This window comes from Chiloscyllium plagiosum, unplaced genomic scaffold (assembly GCF_037043375.1).
Source record: "Chiloscyllium plagiosum isolate Xiang-an unplaced genomic scaffold, Cpla_swu_hap1 HiC_scaffold_19, whole genome shotgun sequence".
Classification (NCBI taxonomy): Eukaryota; Metazoa; Chordata; class Chondrichthyes; order Orectolobiformes; family Hemiscylliidae; genus Chiloscyllium; species Chiloscyllium plagiosum.
Genome location: NW_028270157.1, coordinates 24,010,938 through 24,027,354, shown reverse-complemented (window position 1 = coordinate 24,027,354; position 16,417 = coordinate 24,010,938). Strand labels below are relative to the sequence as shown.

The 16,417-nt window shown below is 42.9% G+C and overlaps 1 protein-coding gene across 5 annotated transcripts in view; it reads right to left on the bottom strand.

Moving 5' to 3' along the window:
• The window catches only part of mgat4c (mgat4 family member C), a 438,829-nt gene that overhangs the window by 207,455 nt on the left and 214,957 nt on the right, over positions 1–16,417 (bottom strand). For 3 of the 5 annotated variants that reach the window (XM_043709709.2, XM_043709712.2, XM_043709710.2), the window contains exon 2: positions 7,673–7,765. The gene's annotated coding sequence lies outside the window, so the exon portion shown is untranslated. The remainder of the gene's footprint in view (positions 1–7,672; positions 7,766–16,417) is intronic. The other 2 variants (XM_043709714.2, XM_087997139.1) reach the window with 1 other exon arrangement.

Sequence of the window (16,417 nt, the reverse complement as noted above, 5' to 3'; positions counted from 1 at the left end):
ATTCAATAAGACTTGTAAGGCAAGACCTACCCTTCACAAATCCGTGCTGGCTGTCCCTAATCAAACAGTGTCTTTCCAGATACTCATAAATCCTATTCCTCAGTACCCTTTCCATTACTTTGCCTACCACCGAAGTAAGACTAACTGGCCTGTAATTCCCGGGGTTATCCCTATTCTCTTTTTTGAACAGGGGCACAACATTCGCCACTTTCCAGTCCCCTGGTACCACCCCCGTTGATAGTGAAGACGAAAAGATCATTGCCAATGGTTCTGCAATTTCCTCTCTTGCTTCCCACATAATCCTAGGATATATCCCGTCAGGCCCGGGGGACTTGTCTATCTTCAAGTTGTTCAAAATGTCCAACACATCTTCCTTCCTAACAAGTATCTCCTCTCGCTTACCAGTCCGTTTCACACTCTCCTCTTCAACAATACGGTCCCTCTCGTTCGTAAATACTGAAGAAAAGTACTCATTCAAGACCTCTCCTATCTCTTCCGACTCAATACACAGTCTCCCACTACTGTCCTTGATCGGACCTACCCTCGTTCTCGTCATTCTCATGTTTTTCATATACGCATAAAATGCCTTTGGGTTATCCTTGATCCTATCCGCCAAAGATTTTTCATGCCCTCTCTTAGCTCTCCTAATCCCTTTCTTCAGGTCCCTTCTGGCTATCCTGTATCCCTCCACTGCTCTGTCTGAACCCTGTTTCCTCAACCTTATGTAAGCCTCCTTCTTCCTCTTTACAAGACATTCAACCTCCACCCCCATTCCCCCCACCATCACACCCACTCCAGGTACTGGCTCCAACCCCATTCCCAGCTCCACACCCACACCAGATCCCAGCTCCCAGCCCTGCCGAGTTTTCACCATCCCCCCGGACCTCCCACTCACTGAGGACGAACGATCAGTCCTCAGCAAAGGACTCACATTCATCCCCCTCCGTCCACGCATCATTGAATTTAATACATGCCGTGACATCGAACACTTCTTCCGTCGCCTCCACCTTCACAATCAGGACCCCCGCCCACCTTCCGAGGACCCCTTCGCCCACCTCCAACACACTGCATCCACCTGGACACCCCGCGCTGGCCTATTACCTTCCCTCGACCTCTTCATTTCCAACTGCCGCTGGGACATTAACCACCTCAACCTGTCTACCCCCCCCCCACTCCAACCTCTCACCCTCACAACGCGCAGCCCTCCAATCCCTCTGCTCTAATTCCAACCTCACCATCAAGCCAGCGGATAAAGGGGGCGCAGTGGTAGTCTGGCGCACTGACTTCTACACCACTGAAGCCAAACGCCAACTTGAGGACACCTCTTCCTACTGCCCACTCGACCATGACCCCACCCCCCATCACCAAACCATCATCTCCCAGACCATACAGAACCTCATCACCTCAGGAGATCTCCCACCCACAGCTTCCAACCTCATAGTCCGGGAACCCCGCACAGCCCAGTTCTACCTCCTTCCCAAGATCCACAAGCCTGACCACCCCGGCCGACCCATTGTCTCAGCATGCTCCTGACCCACTCAACTTATCTCTACCTACCTCGACACTGTCCTATCCCCCCCTAGTCCAGGAACTCCCCACATACGTTCGAGACACCACCCACGCCCTCCACCTCCTCCAAGACTTCCGTTTCCCCGGCCCCCAACGCCTCATCTTCACCATGGATATCCAATCCCTCTACACCTCCATCCGCCATGACCCGGGTCTCCAAGCCCTCCGTTTTTTCCTCTCCAGACGTCCCCAACAGTACCCTTCCACCGACACTCTCATTCGTTTGGCCGAACTGGTCCTCACCCTTAACAATTTCTCCTTTGAATCCTCCCACTTCCTCCAGACCAAAGGGGTAGCCATGGGCACACGTATGGGCCCCAGCTATGCCCGTCTCTTTGTTGGCTACGTAGAACAGTTAATCTTCCGTAATTACACTGGCACCACTCCCCACCTCTTCCTCCGCTACATTGATGACTGCATTGGCGCCACCTCATGCTCCCGCGAAGAGGTTGAGCAATTCATCAACTTCACCAACACATTCCACCCTGACCTTAAATTTACCTGGACCATCTCTGACACCTCCCTCCCCTTCCTGGACCTCTCCATCTCCATTAGTGACGACCGACTTGACACTGACATTTTCTACAAACCCACCGACTCCCACAGCTACCTGGATTACACTTCTTCCCACCCTATCTCTTGCAAAAATGCCATCCTGTATTCCCAATTCCTCCGCCTCCGTCGTATCTGCTCCCAGGAGGACCAGTTCCACCACAGAACACACCAGATAGCCTCCTTCTTTAGAGACTGCAATTTCCATTCCCACGTGGTTAAATATGCCCTCCAACGCATCTCGTCCACATCCCACACCTCCGCCCTCAGACCCCACCCCTCCAACCGTAACAAGGACAGAACGCCCCTGGTGCTCACCTTTCACCCTACAAACCTCCGCATAAACCAAATCATCCACCGACATTTCTGCCACCTCATAAAAGACCCCACCACCAGGGATATATTTCCCTCCCCACCCCTTTCCGCCTTCCGCAAAGACCGTTCCCTCCGTGACTACCTGGTCAGGTCCACACCCCCCTATGACCCACCCTCCCATCCTGGCACTTTCCCCTGCCACCGCAGGAACTGTAAAACCTGTGCCCACAACTCCTCCCTCACCTCTATCCAAGGCCCTAAAGGAGCCTTCCATATCCATCAAAATTTTACCTGCACATCCACTAATATCATTTATTGTATCCGTTGCTCCCGATGTGGTCTCTTCTACATTGGGGAGACTGGGTGCCTCCTAGCAGAGCGCTTGAGGGAACATCTCCGAGACACCCGCACCAATCAACCAAACCGCCCCGTGGCCCACCATTTCAACTCCCCCTCCCACTCTGCCGAGGATGTGGAGGTCCTGGGCCTCCTTTCCCGCCGCTCCCTCACCACCAGATGCCTGGAGGAAGAACGCCTCATCTTCCGCCTCGGAACACTTCAACCCCAGGGCATCAATGTGGACGTCAACAGCTTCCTCATTTCCCCTTCCCCCACCTCATCCTAGTTTCAAACTTCCAGTCCACTTGACTTGTCCAGACTTGGCCGACCTGCCTAGCTCCTTTTCCACCTATCCACTCCACCCTCTCCTCCCTGACCTATCACCTTCATCTCCTCCCCCACTCACCCATTGTACTCTATGCTACTCTCTCCCCACCCCCACCCTCCCCTAGCTTATCTCTCCACGTTTCAGGCTCTCTGCCTTTATTCCTGATGAAGGGCTTTTGCCTGAAACGTCGATTTTGCTGAAGCTCCTAAGATGCTGCCTGAACTGCTGTGCTCTTCCAGCACCATTGATCCAGAATCTGGTTTCCAGCATCTGCAGTCAATGTTTTTACCTTATTCAACCTCCCTCGTCAACCAAGGTTCCCTCACACGACCATCTCTTTCCTGCCTAACAGGGACATACATATCAAGGACACGTCGTATCTGTTCCTTGAAAAAGTTCCACATTTCCACGACATCCTTCCCTGACAGCCTATGCTCCCAACTTATGCTCCTCAGATCCTGTCTTACAGCATCGTAATTACCCTTCCCCCAATTGTAAAACCTACCCTGTTGCACGCACCTATCTCTCTCCATAACCAAGGTGAAAGTCACAGAATTGTGGTCACCATCACCAAAATGTTTACCCACTAACAAGCCCATCACTTGTCCCGGTTCATTACCGAGTACCAAATCCAATATGGCCTCCCCTCTGGTCGGTCAATCTACATACTGAGTTAGAAAAGCTTCCTGGACACACTGCACAAACACCGCCCCGTCCAATCTACTTGATCTAAAGAGCTTCCAATCAATATTTGGGCAGTTGAAATCGCCCATGACTACTACCCTGTGGCTTCTGCACCTTTCCAAAATCTGTTTCCCAATCTGTTTCTCCACATCTCTGCTGCTATTGGGGGGCCTATAGTAAACACCCAATAAGGTGACTGCACCTTTCCTATTTCTGACTTCAACCCATACTACCTCCAAAGGCAGATTCCCCTCGAACTGCCTTTCTGCAGCCGTTATACCATTTCTAATTAGCAATGCTACCCCCCCTCCTTTTTTACCACCCTCCCTAATCTTACTGAAACATCTGTAACCAGGAACTTCCAACAACCATTCCTGTCCCTCTTCTATCCACGTTTCCGTGATGGCCACAACATCGTAGTTCCAGGTACCAATCCACGCCTTAAGTTCACCAATCTTATTTCTGATACTCCTTGCGTTGAAGTATACGCACTTGAACCCATCTCTGTGTCCTCAAGTAATCCCTGTCAGTGCTACCTTCTTCAAGCCTCCCTACATTCTTGGACATCCTGACAAACAGCTAGCCTACTTGCTAGACTACAAGTCCGGATCCCACCCCCCTGCCAAATTGAAACATTTAAAAGGAATCTGGATGGGTATATGAATAGGAAGGATTTAGAGGGATATGGGCTGGGTGCTGTCAAGTGAGACTAGATTGGGTTAGGATATCTGGTTGGCATGGACGAGTTGGACCGAAGGGTCTATTTCTGTGCTGTACGTCTCTATGACTCTACTGTAGGGATTTTATGATCCTCCTTAATGCTGCTGTCACAAAAAAAAAACAGTTCTCACCACCTTGGACTGAACATGCAACAAAAGAGGAGGAAGAGAACGATATGGTATTGTAAGAAAAAAGGGGAAGGGAGGAAACCGACAGCACATCCACTTTTCAGATAGGCTGACTGTGAATGCCTTGTCAGACTGCAGTTCTGGTGAGTACACCCCAGATCCCATAGCACAAAAAACCCATACCTTACCATGCCTCAACTGTGGACTGTCATAACATCCTTTTGTCTATATTCTGAAAAACATAATTACAAAACAAAAAATTCTCTCTCATTTTATCCAACAATGCTTCCAATATTCACACAAAATATAGATGATCGCCTTCATACCTTCTCTTCGTGTCTGTCTTTTAGACATCTCTGCCTCTCCCACCATTCCAACTCCATACCTCCCTTGTGATTGAGGCAAGTCCTGGTGGGATACTGCTGACTTTCAATGTGGCAGGTGGCAGAGATACCCTGTAGGACCACCTTTGTGCAGTCCCTACCCAGGAAATCCTGGTATCAGACTGCAGAAACTCAGTATGTGCTGCAAGAGCCAGGACTGAGAGATAGCAGGAGTGGAAGTGGTGGGAATGCCGTCAACCTGAGGGCAGTGGATTTGTGTCTCATGTAGCTACTGCTATCTCCTTGTGCACAGATTGTTGCAATGTCCTAAACCCCTGCCATCCCTTTCAGCAATGAAGTTAATCACCAATGATAACAGCATTCTGAGCTTGCAAGTAAACAAGCTTCAATTTCCTGGACTCAATCTGAGCTTCCACAGCTGCTCTCAGATATTGGGTCTTTGCTGCTGGTTGGTAGTTATGATACCAGCTGTTAGACATTGCATCACGGTTATGTTGCAAATGCTCTCATGGAGCACTGAGAGCTCTGTATAATTTCCATGTTGGAACTGGACTCCTCTGTTCTCCTTGGCATTGAGAGTTGGCTATCTCGTAGTCCTACCAATGCACTGTGCATATCTGTGCAAATATCCACCACCCATTATCTAAATGCTGTTGCACCAAAGTCCTCATCTGAGCCCACTTCAGCAGAATTGTTGTGCATCATGGCCCTCCAAAGAGTTGGCACCTACAGAATTCTTCCTCACGGCTGGGTGCAGTACATGCATATTCAGCGATTCACCAAGTCTAGACTCTACCTCTATGTGACTTTCTAAAGTGTGAAATCTGCTGTTACTTAAGCTTATAGCTACTGTGCTGGCCTTTCTGCTTGATTAGTCACTTGCTATTCACCTCCTGCAGCAGCCAACTGAACAGCAGTGCCACTTCTTGGATGTCTGACAGTTGACAGGGATTTGGGGCAAGGAAAGAGGAAAGCGAGAGTAAGTGGTGAATCAGAAGAAGCTCTGATAACAGAGAATTGGGACATACAAAGGTAAGTTGGTTGGGAATAATTATCGCCAATGATTTAACACCAGCTCCCAGCTAAGTGCTCATTTGTGGCCACATCAGTGATTGGTATCTTTGTCTTTGCCATATTGGTGAGGACATTTCATTTTCTCCGTACCCCATTGCTGAGGCACTGCTATTTTACATTCCTGGCCAGCTTGCCTGCAAGTATACGTGTGTCGATGATTTGCCTGCCACAGTTGAATAGCTAGCAGTATCACATATGAGAGTGTTATCTGAGCGGTTAAGGTGATGTATATAAATGTTAGCTACAAATTGTGGCTGATTGAGACTGTTGGGAGCAGACAGAAGAGGAGTGTGATGAGTTGAGCCTAGTGTGACACTGGAGGTTCATTTGTAAGGACATGGCATGTGAAGATGCATTCACTGACCTTGACCATTTATGTGAGCTAATTAAAAATTCTTAGTGTACACCAGCCATTCCCTCAGGGCTATACTGTGTGCATTGATTGAACATACAAATTCAGAGCTGGAGTAAGCTACATGGTCGATCCGGCCTGCTTCACCATTCAATAAGATTGTGATTCCTCTACATTCCTGCCTATCGCCTTGTTTATTGAGAATCTGTCCAACCAGATGATTACTTGTATACACTGCCTTCTCAATGAGTTCCTGAGGGTATTTCTGACAGCCTGGGGGAAGGTGTCAAGGTCTCCTGTGCTTCATTGGAGAAGATTGGGGAAACTTTCTGGACTGTTTGTCAAGATCCTTCCCACTCATTAACAGCTCTCTCTCATCACTTCTAACTCCTATTCGTGGAATATGTCTTACCTTTAGAGGTCAATCTAGCTTTAAGTAGTCCAGGCTAGCTTTAAGTGCTAACAAAAACAGAAATTGCTGGAAAAGCTCAGCGGTTCTGGTAGATCTGTGGAGAGAAATCAGAGTTAACGTTTCAGGTCAAGTGCTAGTTGTACCCTACCTACCATCATAATTCACTGGCAGCAAGAAATTTGTTGCTTCCCTCAATAGTTTGAGTGCTTAATTGTGCAACATGACTCGTACTTCCATATTTTTGGCTATCCAATTTTGACCCATAGTATCTATTTACCTGTGGAAGGAAAACAGAGGGAATGCCAAACCAAAACAGTTTCATAGATTATAATAGAACATTGAAAATAAATAATGGTCAGACTGAGTAAACAGTGAATGGATGGCTTTGACATAGATTCTTTATTTTTAAGTAGAAGCAAAAGCATCCGTAAAATATTTCCTGAATTATCAACTATACGAATGAATAAAGATATCATACAAAAAGTATAAAATCAATCTACATAAGAGAGCTCCATTATAAACGATCCATGCTGCTGTATTTTACAAACAGAAGAAGCAATTCCCTATCACAGTCAGCTACTCAAACTCCCAAAATATTCCCTTACCCATGTCAAATTTCCGTTAATGATTCTAACTCTTCTGCATCCTTCTGTTTGCAATCCACTGTGATATTTTTATTGAAATAATATAACTCTTTATCATTTGTACTGATTAACTTTGGCAACCAGCACCATGGAAAATCTAACCATGAATTAAAAATTATTCATGAGAGTTAGCTGTAAAATCAAGCTTCAATCTTATTTTTTTTTTAAATACTAAAAGTGAACAAATAATGTAGATCTAATGCTCACTTACCTACATCAAATGAATATTAGGAAATGCCTGATCCTTTTCACCTATTCCATCACATTTATGACAAGTAATAGAATTAGTTGTTTCTTTGAATTCCTGTGTATTTAAACAAAAAGTACATGAATTGTGATTAGTAAGTTTATTTTTCTCACATCTATGACTGCAGTGCAGAGAATCCTTTATCATAATATTGATGGAAGTTGGGTGAGGGATTTCCAATTCATCCTTTAAGCTGCAGTAGACCGATATTGGAAAATAGCTATCTGAAGTTCTTTGCTGAAATTCTTCATCATTCATTTGGACGACAGCCCATCGGCAAATCAATTGAGTTTGGATTTTATCCAGCAAAATTTTCATCTTGTATGCTAAATGTGTAGGAACACTGTTTGCCTTGGAAGGATACCATGATCTTAAAAATATCGAGAGATACAGCACAGAAAAAACCCTTTGGCCCATTGGGTCTGCGCACATCTGTTTACACTAATCTCACTTGCCAGCGCTTCGCCCATAGCCTTGAACGTTATGATATTTGAAGTTGCTCAACTTTTTTAAGGCTGTGAGTTTTCCTGCCTCTACTGCATTCCAAAGCAGTGCATTCCAGGTTCCCACCACACTGTGGGTGAAACCATTTTTCCTTAAATCCCCACTAAACCTCCTGCCTTTCACCTTAAAATTATGCCCATTAGAAGTGTAATTTAGCTTTAATTGATCTGGGGTAGCTTTAAACTTGCATGAATCTGGGACACTGCTGAGATATGCAGGCAGTCCTTCTATTGCCCTTCCTGCCCTTTACTTAACACTATACCTCCTTTAGCAGACGGTCTTTTAAGAACAATCAAGATTAGGTGTCCTGTAGTCAGATATTCTCAGTTGTGCTTTATAATTGGCCAAAATTGGAAAGCCCAAAAATTAATGAAAGGAAATTAAATAGTCCTTGAAATGTTAAAGATTTGTCTGCACTGGTTATCAAGTTTACAGAAAATGATTTATAAATAAAATGGAAATTGGGATAATTTGCTGAAAATATTAAACGATATCAATTGTCCTTTTCCATTTAACATCCTCTTAGTTTATTAACATTTTAGTCTTAATGTGCTCCTGATGTTGTGTGACTACTTTTGGTTTCTGTGGATAACTGATAATAGCAAATTAGCTACTGCAAGTAATACTCATAGCCTAATCTATTGGCCTTTATACTCAGTCTAGCTTCTTTTTTTTCCAGAACTGCAATGACTGTGATCAAATAACGCCATTAGGTTTAAGAGTTTCTGCTATATTTCTCTCTTTAGACATTAGAAAGTAATTGGTATGTCACGCTTTGTTCTCTCTTCCCATGTCTTAACATGTCTCTTTAATCTTTAAGAAACAAAAAAACACTGATATTCCTTTCAACAATAATAAATGCTGCATGCACTTATGGATCCAAACTGACTTTAAACCAACATGCACACTTGGCTGATCATATCAATAATTGTAAAGTCAGAAAAGGCACAGCAGGCATCATTATAACCAATTTCTTTAAAAAAAACGAATCTATCATATTTCATGTCTTTAACTAAGCTATTTGCTAATGTCATATTAAGACAATCAGAATACAAATCTTAAAAATATAATTGCAGTCCAAGTCTGTAATGGGTATGCATTGTATGTTCAATTTCTTCAGAGATACCAAGGCATGATTCAAGGATATTTTGCAATACCTTACCTATTTGTTAATAGATTACCATTCTGGTGATCATAATGAAAAGAAATCTAAGATAATTTTGTTTCTTACAGAGTTGCTAAGGAAAATTCAATACCCAAAGGTTAATTACATTCATTGTTTTGCTAATCTAAGCTTCAACTACTGATTAGGATTGAAATTGATTCTAAAGCTCCTTATAGGGATGAAGTGACATTTATCCAGTCTTTGTTGTTGAGAATGTATAAAATCCTACTAGTGTTTTGAAATGATAAGATAACATTACTGCAGCAGTCATCATTATTAGCATCCTTACATAAGCCATGCTTATATGTCTTTATGTTTCTGACAGTGAATGAAAACTGGTCAAAATATTTGAATTGGAGAAAACAATTTTTTTTTCAGATTTTGGAAGTCCATAATTTTTTGCTTCATATTTGTCACCTGACTTTAAAAAGAAATGTTTGTTATAAAGAATTACATTGAAAGTACAGTACAAATGTTTTGTTGTATCTCATATCATTAAGAGATGTGATCATTACTTTTTGTAGCTAATGACTTAATGGTATATGGATCATAGATTCCACCTTAAATCAGATTGCTTAAAACATTCATAGAAGTACACTGCTCACTGTACCTGAATAGCTTTACTTAAGTGCCCAACACTGATGTGTCAGTGAATATCTTATTTGCATATATTAGCAAACTCTAATAAATGCCTGTAGGATTCCTTCACTACTAAATTATCTATACCTAGTTTAATATGCTATGAGGTTAAAGCATTACTTATCAGGTAAGATTTCCTGATGGGGATAAAATACACATTACATTTAACAGCCAGTAATTGTCTGTAAAAATAAACCATTCTAATATATTGGCAGTAGATATCTGGAAAACTAATTGAAGATCAGCTATATAACAGTCTGGATATTGAAGAGTTCAGACAATCAGCAGATATAACATTTATGAGTACAGGCATCTGAACAGATTTGTAGATAGGCTATTGACCAGCCAAGTTAAAACTTAAGTTCCTACACAGCAAAAGAAATTTCCAAGCATCCCTTTATTTAGCAATTAAAAGGCTCAAGTCACCAATCCAAAAAAAAACTATAATCTATACTATTTAGTTCTGCCTCTCTCCCTTTCTCTTTAAAAACAAAAGATTGAGAAACTGCCAACTATTTTTTTTTTCAGAAAATGGCATGTGATTCCAAAAGCAATGCTTTCCTAAAAGAAAATACAGTCTAAAAATGATTAGTGTTTTGCTAAAACTAAGGAGGCTTACTTCTGTCCAGGTTTCAATAGGTTTTACTAACATCTTTATCCAATTTGGTGCAATAGAAAAAAGAAACCCAGGTTCTACCATCTCACCTTATTTGGTATGAATGCCATCTACAGACTGAAACCTACTATTACAATTTTTAAGCTGCCAGCCTGTAGTTGTCAAAACAACACTGACAACGTTCCCTCTCCGTTGCTAAGTCTCACACCTACTCAGACTGTTGACACATGCCAATCAGCATGTTGATACATTGACTGCCACTACCAGAAGATGCTGCTGTGCATAGACTTCAGAAATCCTTACAGTGGCAGGAAAGATTCCTTACAGTGTGGAAACAGGCCCTTCAGCCCAACAAGTCCACACCGCAACCCACCCAGACCCATTCCTCTACACCTAACACTACGGGCAATTTAGCATGGCCAATCCACCTGACCTGCACATTTTTGGACTGTGGGAGGAAACCAGAGCACCCAAAGGAAACCTACGCAGACACGGGGAGAATGTGCAAACTCCACACAGACAATTGCCTGAGGCGGGAATTGAACCCGGGTCTCTGGCGCTATGAGGCAGCAGTGCTAACCACTGTGCCACCATGTCGCCTCAAGTTGAAAGGAAACATATGTCTTAAAGCAACAAAGGACAGTAAAGGAGTAGCAATTGGAAATGAACAAAGGAAACAAAACAGAAGAGAACAATAGAAGAAGACAGATGCAAAATTAATTTTAACAAATCAAACACTGCATTATACTTTACTTTTTTAAAATGCTCAAAAATCTCCAAAGAGAAATGGAAGGCAAGTGCTGGACAGCATCCAGTGACACCTTTACTGAATTCCAAGTATTCAAACTACATATGTAGTTCCACTTTACAAAGCAAGCAATAGACAATCAGGAAAAGAGGTTGCTGAAAATTGTGCTTGCCATCAGTAAGAATGGATTGCTGAATGAACAGCTCTTTCCAGTGATGATCAGAAATATCCACAAAACAAAAAGTTCTCAAAGACAAGTTCAACACATTTCAACTTATGACATACAGAAAGTAATCCTCAGAGTTTATTGACCAGTTTGGATGAAGATGGCACAACAAAGGACATGAGTGTGGTTTTCCAAACAGGAGAAGTCAGAGAGGCTCATTAGTCCTCAGCTCTACCTAAATTAAAGCCTTTTGAAAGGATCTTTTGGATAAGAAAAAAGGGCCTTACCATGTGAGGGATTACTTGAAGATTGAAGCCACTGTGACAGGCCAAAACATAATTATGTGCTTTGGGTGTAGCCAACATTATTGCTATGATCAGTAAAGCACACCAAACCAATAGAAACTATAGCAAATGGAATTTGTCATACCTACCCAGGAACCTTTCGGGATATCTGCAAAGAATGTGAACCAAAGGGTCATTGAGCACATAAATGCAGGAAATGTGGTTCCAAAGGTCAATTCAGAACCTAGTTAAAAAAGTGGTAACCAACAAATGATACAACCCCTCAACACTGGCAGCAAAGCCTGTGCTAAGAAAGTACAAAAATGTAATCACATTGATGAGATTCAGCATCAACTAAGCTAGAGACAATGTTCAGAAGGTGACCAGGCTCTGCTGTTATGACGCTGGGTAAATGCCACCCCCCTGCTATTTTAAACCAACAACTCAGAAAAAATTTAAAGTTCGAGATTCCCAAGAACTATCCCAAAGGCCACTGTTTGAAGTAAAAATTAACAACTTTATTTTTTAAAAGTCTAACAGAGAATCATTAACTAACAACTATTTACAACTCATTTATCTAAACATATCATTTACCTTCCCCTCCACAATACCAGTCCGATAAAATCCCCGATTAAGATTTACAGAAAAATTCAAATTTCTAAACTAGCCAGCTGTTGAATCTTCTCTGTAGATTTGCTCTCCAGGTCGTTGTCAATCTTTTTTCTTGTGCAAACTCCTTCTCTAGACAAGTACCTCTCAGAGAGTTCTGACTAACAGCCTACATCTGTCGGTCTTTTGGCAGTTCTCCCCCAACCGTTCAATTTTCCCTAGTCTTATACCCCAAAGCAACAGATTGTTTCATTGGTTTTTAATATTGTCAATATCCTAAATTCAAACTTGATTGGAGGTTGGTATTTTGGGGTATAATTTAAACTGATTGGCTAAATTTGGATTTGTTTTTATCTCCAGGCAATCCAGCCAGTGCTGGCTGTTCCAAACCAGAAGTTACATCGTAAATTCTCCAGCATTCTGTGTGCTTCTCTAAGCCCTTGCTAGCTGTCTTAAAGATACACCTTCATAACACTTCAGATTGGAAACCTCATGTGCCAAGTCAACATAATAAAGTGATGAGAAGGTTTTTATGGCCTTTACCATCAAATGTACTTAAAGTGCAGGTTAACATACATTAAAAACTAAAACTGACTGAGAGCTAGTCAACATACTACTCTATGTACCATGCAAAATTTCAATCTCAGCAAGTGGTGCTCCGTGGTACAACCTACGAAAGAACCAGTGTTTAATGGATCACCAGAGAACTGACATAATCACACTGCAGTGCAAATATACAAGCACACCTTGTCTTTCCAAACTCTTCTATTTAGTAGATACCAACAATCTTGCAGTGGCAGGATCTACCAATATGCATAAACCTTGGTTTTGGCACAATTCGTGAGATTCAAACCACATTCCCAGTGGTGGAACAGACCACAGCTGATGCAAGTGAATCAGCCAACAATCTCACCTGTAGCACAGAGAAGTTGAGGTGAATTGCAATTTTAACAGTGATGCAATATTGTTTCTTAAGGATGGTATAACTTCATTTGTTTATCTAAGGAAGGCAGAATGTACATTTCAGAGAGGCTTAAAGTGAAACTGCACCAAACAGAGTGAAATTATTTAATTCAGCACACAGATTGGTGTAAAATACTTGGTCCCCTTACTTAAGCCAAGATATTGTGATACTGGAGGCCATCCAAAGAAGGTGTACTTGTTTGATTCTGGGTCTGCAGATATTTTATTGTGATGTGAGATTAACTTGGTTGGGATTGTATTCTTTGGAATTTAGAAGAATGAGAGAAGACATTATTGAAACATGGAAGAATTTTAGGGCACTTGATAAGATAGCTGTGGAGAGGATGTTTCCTCTTGGGTAAGAATCTAGGACTAAAGGATATAATCTCAGAATAATGGGTAGCTTATTTAAGACAGAAATGAGAAGGGATGTGAATCTATGGAATTATTTAGCCAAGAGAGCTGTTGAGGCTGGGTCATTAAGAGTATTGCAGGCTGAGATAGTCAGACTTGTAATCTGATCAAAGGGCATCAAAGGTCATGAAGATAAGACAGGAAAGTGGAAGTGAGAATTCTTAGATCAGCCGTGATCTCAAATAATGGCAGAGCTGACTTGATAGGCCAAACATCCCCCTCTCACTCCTATGTTTTAGGGTCTTACGGTCGAAACAAATGCTAAATGGGATAAAGAGGATCAGCAATATTGCCCTGGATTTTTAAAATTCCTTTCATGATATGTTCCTAATTTAATGGAAAAGGTACTTTTGCTGAGAGATTTGCTCCAGAAGGATGTCCTCTTTGTATGGGAAGGTGATCACTAATATATAGAACATAGAACATAGAACATAGAACATAGAACAATACAGCACAGAACAGGCCCTTCGGCCCATGATGTTGTGCCGAACATTTGTCCTAGCTTAAGCACCCATCCATGTACCTATCCAATTGCCGCTTAAAGCTCACCAAAGATTCTGACTCTACCACTCCCACAGGCAGCGCATTCCATGCCCCCACCATTCTCTGGGTAAAGAACCCACCCCTGACATCTCCCCTATACCTTCCACCCTTCACCTTAAATTTATGTCCCCTTGTAACACTCTGTTGCACCCGGGGAAAAAGTTTCTGACTGTCTACTCGATCTATTCCTCTGATCATCTTATAAACCTCTATCAAGTTACCCCTCGTCCTTCGCCATTCCAACGAGAAAAGGCCTAGCACTCTCAACCTATCCTCGTACGACCTATTCTCCAGTCCAGGCAACATCCTGGTAAATCTTCTCTGCACCCTCTCCAAAGCTTCCACATCTTTCCTAAAGTGAGGCGACCAGAACTGCACACAGTACTCCAAATGTGGCCTAACCAAAGTCCTGTACAGTTGCAACATCACTTCATGACTCTTGAATTCAACCCCTCCGCTAATGAACACTAATACACCATAGGCCTTCTTACAAGCTCTATCCACCTGAGTGGCAACTTTCAAAGATCTATGAACATAGACCCCAAGATCCCTCTGTTCCTCCACCTCACTAAGAACCCTACCGTTAACCCTGTATTCCGCATTCTTATTTGTCTTTCCAAAATGGCAGGGTTGAACTCCACACTTGGCAGGGTTGAACTCCATCTGCCAGCCCAGCTCTGCATCATATCTAAGTCTCTTTGCAGCCGACAACAGCCCTCCTCACTATCCACAACTCCACCAATCTTCGTATCATCTGCAAATTTACTGACCCACCCTTCGACTCCCTCATCCAAGTCATTAATAAAAATTACAAACAGCAGAGGACCCAGAACTGATCCCTGCGGAACTCCACTTGTAACTGGGCTCCAGGCTGAATATTTGCCATCTATCACCACTCTCTGACTTTGACCGGTTAGCCAGTTTTCTATCCAATTGGCCAAATTTCCCTCTATCCCATGCCTCCTGACTTTCCGCATAAGCCTACCTTGGGGAACCTTATCAAATGCCTTACTAAAATCCATGTATACTACATCCACTGCTCTACCCTCATCCACATGCTTGGTCACCTCCTCAAAGAATTCAATAAGACTTGTAAGGCAAGACCTACCCTTCACAAATCCGTGCTGGCTGTCCCTAATCAAACAGTGTCTTTCCAGATACTCATAAATCCTATCCCTCAGTACCCTTTCCATTACTTTGCCTACCACCAAAGTAAGACTAACTGGCCTGTAATTCCCGGGGTTATCCCTGTTCCCTTTTTTGAACAGGGGCACAACATTCGCCACTCTCCAGTCCCCTGGTACCACCCCCATTGATAGTGAAGACGAAAAGATCATTGCCAACGGTTCTGCAATTTCCTCTCTTGCTTCCCACATAATCCTAGGATATATCCCGTCAGGCCCGGGGGACTTGTCTATACTCAAGTTGTTCAAAATGTCCAATATATCTTCCTTCCTAACAAGTATCTCCTCTAGCTTACCAGTCCATTTCACACTCTCCTCTTCAACAATACGGTCCCTCTCGTTCGTAAATACTGAAGAAAAGTACTCATTCAAGACCTCTCCTATCTCTTCCGACTCAATACACAGTCTCCCACTACTGTCCTTGATCGGACCTACCCTCGTTCTCGTCATTCTCATGTTTCTCACATACGCATAAAATGCCTTTGGGTTATCCTTGATCCTATCCGCCAAAGATTTTTCATGCCCTCTCTTAGCTCTCCTAATCCCTTTCTTCAGGTCCCTTCTGGCTATCCTGTATCCCTCCACTGCTCTGTCTGAACCCTGTTTCCTCAACCTTACGTAAGCCTCCTTCTTCCTCTTTACAAGACATTCAACCTCCCTCGTCAACCAAGGTTCCCTCACACGACCATTTCTTTCCTGCCTGACAGGTACATACATATCAAGGACACGTCGTATCTGTTCCTTGAAAAAGTTCCACATTTCCATGACATCCTTCCCTGACAGCCTATGCTCCCAACTTATGCTCCTCAGGTCCTGTCTTACAGCATCGTAATTACCCTTCCCCCAATTGTAAAACCTACCCTGTTGCACACAC